At 35.2% G+C, this 7,243-nt stretch overlaps 1 protein-coding gene across 2 annotated transcripts in view; it reads left to right on the top strand.

Annotated features, from left to right (window-relative positions):
* Nucleotides 1-7,243, top strand: part of LOC121474201 (sulfotransferase 1 family member D1-like) — a 36,017-nt gene continuing 28,774 nt past the window's right edge. For both annotated transcript variants that reach the window (XM_041727102.1, XM_041727101.1), the window contains exon 1: nt 1-129. The gene's annotated coding sequence lies outside the window, so the exon portion shown is untranslated. The remainder of the gene's footprint in view (nt 130-7,243) is intronic.

Genomic DNA, 7,243 nt, shown 5'->3' with positions numbered 1-7,243 from the left:
TTCTTTTGTCTTCTTAATGCTTAAAACAGATTATCTTGGCTGACTGAACAATATAGAGAGGGAAATTTCCAGTAACCAATTTCTGTAGAAACAAAATCTGGACCTCTAGTTCTTTAAGACAGGCATCTGGTAAGTAATTCATCAACTTTAAAGTGCCCATATTTTGTATAAAACTAAATTTAACAACTGAAAATTAGAAAATGAGAAATGGAAAATTCTAGTGTGGATGTTTTGTTATAAAAACAGAAATATTCAGAAATTCTTAGTTCCAGATTTTCTATCATAAATTCACAAGATTATTTTTCATATTTAAGATTGCGTGAGGTAGTCTGCTAATTTTAGCTTCATAAAGCTAAAAATATTTTTAAAGGTTATTTATTAGTTTCCATCTTCTCAGTATTTCTGTTTAGTTCAAAGAAATATTCTTGTATGGTTCACTGCTAGGTTAAATTCTTTAAAAATCTTTATGTAACAATATGAAGATCAGATCTATATACAATCAGATACAAGTCAGCTTTGGTTTACTTCTTGAGATTACCAAAGAATTGTATTGATAGATGTTAGATAAATGCATTTTCCATTGATAACTACCTTATTTTCTTTTTTCAAAAGTAATGTGATTATGTGGCATGTTTTTCACTACAATACATATGTGATCTTTTTTATCTTTAGAGAACCACTACAGTAATGTGTTCTTCAATTTCTAGAAATTTATTACTTTCTTAAAGGTATCTTTCTTTTTTTTTTAAAGATTTATTTATTTATTCATGAGAGACACACACATATATATATAGAGAGAGAGAGAGAGGCAGAGACACAGGCAGAGGGAGAAGTATGCTCCATGCACAGATCCTGATGTGGGACTCGATCTTGGGACTCCAAGATCACGCCCTGGGCTGAAGGCAGACACTAAACTGCTGAGCCACCCAGAGATCCCCTCTTAAAAGTTTTGAAACAAAATTTGAGATATGTTATTTTTTTTTAAATGCGCCCTTCTATAATCACTTCAGAATGGTCTTTTCTATATCTATTTGATTTATTATCAAAGCAATATTCTAAGAATCCCACATCAGTAGAGAAGTTATTTTACATCATTAAATTGTAGTAATAAGAATATTTAGCATTATATTTTAATAACAGATAAAAAGCCAAATATTTTAAATTGAAGCAATTCTAGTAAGTCAGATTAATTTATTTAGGCTAATTCCTGTGACCAGTCAATACAAGTTTTTAAGTGGATAAATGTTTACAGTCACTTTCATTTTTCTAAAAAGATAGAAATATTTTCCTCAGGTGCATGAACATTTATAAGCCCAAGTGTTCTGAAAATGTGCCAAAATTATATTTTTACTTTTTGGTATGTAGATTTTTAGTTATCAATATTTATAAAACCATATTGAACTTCACTTTTATTATATCCCCCACTGAATATGGGGACAAGTAGTTGAAGCCTGTGATATTATATGACACCTAAATTTCCAGATATACTAAAAGACAAAAAGAAGCATTTTATGTGGTTAAAAAAAAGTTCACTTGGGGTCGCATGACTCACTTAGAATTTTGTGATAGCTCAGAGTACGCAGAGGGTATTTTTCAACAACAATTGGACTCTGTTTTCTTTGGAATGTTGGCAAATTTATATCTTTCTTCATTGCATCTAAGAGCAACTTCCTCTTGTGTTCTGAAACTTGATAGAAATAAACTTGAAAGAGTTTGAAATTGATTTAAAAAGTCATTAGGAAGTAGCTTTCCAAAGCTTTTATAAATTTGTAGAATACTTTCAAGGATCTGTGTCCAGGCAGAACCTAATATGTTCCAGTCTAAGATGCACAAGTAAGACAAAGTCATCTACTTCTATGAAGGACTGAAGCTTTACTAAGCTTCACAATGTACACATCTCATCGAATCTCATAGTACCACATCCTGAGAATAGACTTTAGAGAGGAGGAGGAGGAGGAGTGGAGAAAACACTAATCTTCCTTAGAGAAAAGAAACTCAATGTTTTGGAAAAGATTTATTGGTAAGGGATCTGACATTGCCCAGGTAATTTTCTTTAGGTCTCATCCAGCTCACTATGGACAACTGTGCTCTTGGCAATGTGGATTTAAGGCTTGATATAACTCCAGTCTTCTCAAGTTAGCAGAAATCAATGCTTTCAGCCTGTATAAATGTCATTATTTCTCAAAGACTGGGAATTTTGTATCCTAGCCTCCAAAGAATGTTTTGCTACAAAAATTACATTTCTCATGGAAGTTGTAGACAGACAAGGAAGAAGGAAACATTTTAAAGGAGAATGATGAAATGCTTCTGTTAACAGAAGTGCTTGAATTGGTTTAACATTCAGACAGAATAAATATATATGTGTATATATCATACACATATATCAATTTTTATTTTGTATTTTTATTGATTGATTGATTTAAGACACACACACACACACAGAGAGAGAGGCAGAGACACAGGCAGAGGGAGAAGCAGGCTCCATGCAGGGAACCCTACGTGGGACTTGATCCTGGGTCTCCAGGATCACACCCTGGGCAGAAAGCGGTGCTAAACCGCTTAGCCACCCAGGCTGCCCCATATATCAATTTTTAAAGGATGAGTTTAGAAACAGAAAACAAATAGAGGCCAAAAAAATAACAATGCTATTATCTCATAAGATAGGAGTCAAAACAAAAACAATGAAGTAAGGGAAGAGGCAAGATGGTGGAAGAGTAGGGGGTCCTCCTTTTCTCTGGTCCCCCAAACCTACCTAGATAACTTTCAGACCATCCTGAACATCAATGAATTCAACCTGAGATGTAAAGTGAGAACAGCTGGAATGCTACAGAGAGAAAAGTGATCACTTCTGATAAAGTAGGAATGTGGAGAAGAGAAACAGAGGGGATATATCAGAAGATAAATGTAGGGGAGGAGGGTAAAGAGCCTCTATAAGCTGCTGCAGGAAAGAAGTGCAGCATATAATCAGGACCTTTAGAATCTGCTCCTGAGAAAGTCTCCCCTGCCTGAAAAGTGCTCAGTAGGGAAATAGGGAAGAATCACAGGAGGTCAGTGAAGTCTCAATATCTCAGAGACACAGTAAGAATAGGGGCGCCAGGAAGAAAGCTCAACTTGTGTCATAAACTGCAAACCGAGGTCAGGTTGTGGGACTGATGATGTCCTAGGTCCTGGTAAAGGACTGGAACACAGCAACCCTCCCAGGTCATCTGGAAGAGGTGTACCGGATGCACAGTCCATAGTCTAACAGCTGAGCACTCTCTACTCCGAGGGCTTGGCAACAAACAGAATTGTGCTATCCTCTGTTCCCTCCAGGAGAGGCAGAACCAGGGAGTGCACAGGATGATGAAAGTTCTCCCACTGTTAGCTGCCCTCCAATTTGTATGAATCAGGGCCCCCACGCCTGCCCCCAGGAGGATCTGAGCCAGTGTGCACTGAGAAACTGCAGTTCAGTACACATGGGGAGCTCTTGGCTCCAGGGCTAGAGATCTGGCCACCGCCATTTTAATTTTTTTCTTTTCGCATTTCATCTGGGAGAGGTGTGGCCTCTAGGGAACAAAGGTCTCACAGGATAAGCAGTTCACACTGAGCCCAAAAAGAGATGGGATATCTCTACCCAGGCACAGACACCTGAGAGTCAGTATAGCAGGCCCCTCCTCGAGAAGGCCAGATGGAAAAACAAGGGATGAGCAAGTTTACTGACCAAGCAGCCCTGGAAACTCCAGGACTGAGGAAAAATAGTATATAGAGATCTCAAGGTTTCTTCCTTATGATTTATCTTTTAGGTTAAAAATTTCCAATATTCTTTCATGCAGCCAAGAATACTTTACCTGGCAAGGCTGTCATTTAGAGTAGAAGGAGAGATAAAGAGCTTCCAGGATAAACAGAAACTGAAACAATATGTGACCACCAAACCAGCTATGCAAGAAATATTAAGGGGGACCCTGTAAGCAAAGGAGGGAACCCAAGGAAACAATCCTCAGAAACAGGGACTATATAGGTAATGCTATGACACTAAATTCATAACTTTTTAAATAGTTACTCTGAATGTGAATGGGCTAAATGATCCCATCAAAAGACACAGGGTATCAGACTGGATAAAAAAGCAAGATCCATCTATATGCTGTCGACAAGAGATTCATTTTAGACCTAAGGACATCTTTAGACCGAAAATGAGGCAGTGAAGAACAATTTTTACCATGTATATGGTCCTCAAAAGAAAATTGAAGTAGCAATCCTCATATTGGATAAATTAGATTTTAAACCAAAGATTGTAGAAAGAGATGAAGGGGGACACTAAACCATACTTAAAAGGCCTATCCAACAAGGAGACCTAACAATTATGAATATTTATGCCCCTAATGTGGGATCAGCCAATTATATCAATCAATTGATTACCAAAGTAAAGAGATACATAGATAATAATACGCTAATAGTAGGAGACTTCAACACAGCACTCTCCACAAAGGACAGATCTTCTAAGCAGAGGATCACCAAAGAAACAAGAGCCTTGAATAACACACTGAACCAAATGGAATTCACAGATATATACAGAACATTCCATCCTAATACAACTGAATACACATTCTTCTTCAGTGCACATGGAATTTTCTCCAGAATAGACCACATACTGGGTCACAAATCACATCCTAACTGATACCAAAAGATTGGGATTATCCCCTGCATATTTTCAGACCACAATGCTTTGAAACTAGAATCAATCACAAGAAGAAATTTGGAAGGAACTCAAACACTTGGAGATTAAAGAGCATCTACTAAAATATGAATAGGTCAACCAAGAAATTAGAAAAGAATTAAAAAGTTTCATGGACACTAATGAAAATGAAAGCATAACTGTTCAAAATATTTGGGATACAGCAAAGGCAGTTCAAAGAGGGAAATACATCTCAATAGAAGCCTCCCTCAAAAAAATGGAAAAATCTCAAATACACAAGCTAACCTTACCCCTAAAGGAACTGGAGAAAGAACAGCAAATAAAGCCTAAATCAAACAGCAGAAGAGAGATAATAAAGAATAGAGTAGAACTCAATGAAATAGAGACCAAAAGAACTGTAGAACAGATTAATGAAACCAGGTAGGAGCATGGTCTTTGAAAGAATTAATAAGATAGATAAACCCCTAGTCAAAAAAGATCAAGTATTAGGTGAATCTATGATAATAAATATTATATTACATAATAAGCACAATCACCATTTTATATTTCAGAGAGCATATATTCAAAGTAAAAAAAAAAAAACTCACATACTGTGGATGTTAAAAGTTTTGAGAGAAATTGACAGAAACGTACAGAGGGAAGTCTTACACAATATTAATCTGAGAGATTAAATTTTAAAAATATTTTGAAAATTTAAAAATATGATATTGAATTCATTTGTATATATATACATATATAAACACACACATTTATGCTTCTACTACAATAAATAATACAACTTACAGCAAAATGACCATGTATTAACATGAAATCACAATTGCATATAAAATACACAATTTATGATGTTTACATTCTCTAGACCAACAAATAGAGAATCTAATTAAAAATTGTAAAATAAAACAAATTAAATTAATAATTTATTTTTTTTTAATTTTTATTTATGATAGTCACAGAGAGAGAGAGAGAGAGAGAGAGGCAGAGACACAGGCAGAGGGAGAAGCAGGCTCCATGCACCGGGAGCCCGATGTGGGATTCGATCCCGGGTCTCCAGGATCGCGCCCTGGGCCAAAGGCAGGCGCCAAACCACTGCACCACCCAGGGATCCCTAAATTAACAATTTAAAGCTGAATTAAATACATTTTCCTTAAAATGCTCTATTGGGTTAGTAATCATCATATAATTAAATACAAATTATATAGTAAATAAAAAAAAAACTGGAAATATTAAAGTCTCTGGGATTTGGCCAAAACTGACCAGGGATAAATTCAGAAATTTAAATGCTTTCATATTAAATTAAAGAAAAAAAACCCTGATTACTCATTGAAAACCAACAACAACAACAAAAACAAAAAAGGAACAGGATGGTCTTCAGAATCCATGAAACTGGTCATGATTGGTTTTGAGTATAGATAATATACAGTGTTACGTTAATTTCAGGAGTACAACTCAGTGATTTGACAAGTTTAGACACTATGCTATGTTCACCACAAGTGTAGATACCATCTGTCTTATTACATCACGATTAAAATATCATTGCCTATTCCTTATGCTATACCTTTTATTCCCATGATATATTCATTTCATATCTAGAAGTCCATATCTCCTTCACTCTTTCACCATTTTGCCCACCCCCACCCCCCTCCCTTCTGGTAACCATCAATTTGTCCTCTGTATTTATAGTTCTGATTTGCTTTTTGTTTGTTTATTCTTTTTTTTTTTTAAATTTTAGATTTGAATCATGTGGTATTCTCCAACTTATTTCACTTAGCATAATACACACTAGGTCCATCCATATTGTGTCAAATGGCACAATCTCGTCTTTTTTTTTTTATGGCTGAGAAATATTCTACATCCTCTTTATCCATTTGTCTATTGATGTACACTTAAGTTGTTTCCATATCTTGGCTATTGTAGATAATGTTACAATAAACATAGGATAAGCATTTAGCTTTTCAAACTGGTGTTTTTGTTTTCTTTGGGAAAATACCCAATTTTGGAGTTATTGGATCATATGGTATTTCTATTTTTAATTTTTTGAGGAAACTCCATACGTTTTTCTGCACTGGCTGCACAAATAATACATTCCCACCAACAATGTACATGGATTCCTTTTTCTCCACATCCTCACCAACACTTGTTTCTTGTCATTTTGATTTTAGCCATTCTAAGTATTGTAAAGTGATAGCTCATTGTGGCTTTGATTTGAATTTGCCTGATGATTAGTGAGGTTGAGCATCATTTCATGAGTCTGTTGGGCATCTGTATGTTCTGTTTGGAAAAATGTTTATTCAAGTCCTCTGCCTATTTTTTAAACAGCTGGCTTAGGGTTGATTTTTGTTTTTTGTTTGGTATTGTGTTGTATAAATCCTTTTATATTTTGGATATTAACCTCTTATTGTATGTATCATTCGCAAATATCTTCTCCTATTCAATAGGTTGTTTTTTTGTTGTTGTTGTTGGTTTCTTTTGCTGTTCAACAGCTTTTTATTTTGATGTAGTCCTAATAGTTTATTTTTGTTTTGTTCCCTTGCCTTAGAAGGCATACCTAGAAAAATGGTGCTATGGCTGATG

Source organism: Vulpes lagopus, chromosome 12, assembly GCF_018345385.1.
Source record: "Vulpes lagopus strain Blue_001 chromosome 12, ASM1834538v1, whole genome shotgun sequence".
Taxonomy (NCBI): Eukaryota; Metazoa; Chordata; class Mammalia; order Carnivora; family Canidae; genus Vulpes; species Vulpes lagopus.
This window is presented reverse-complemented; position numbering and strand designations above follow the sequence as displayed.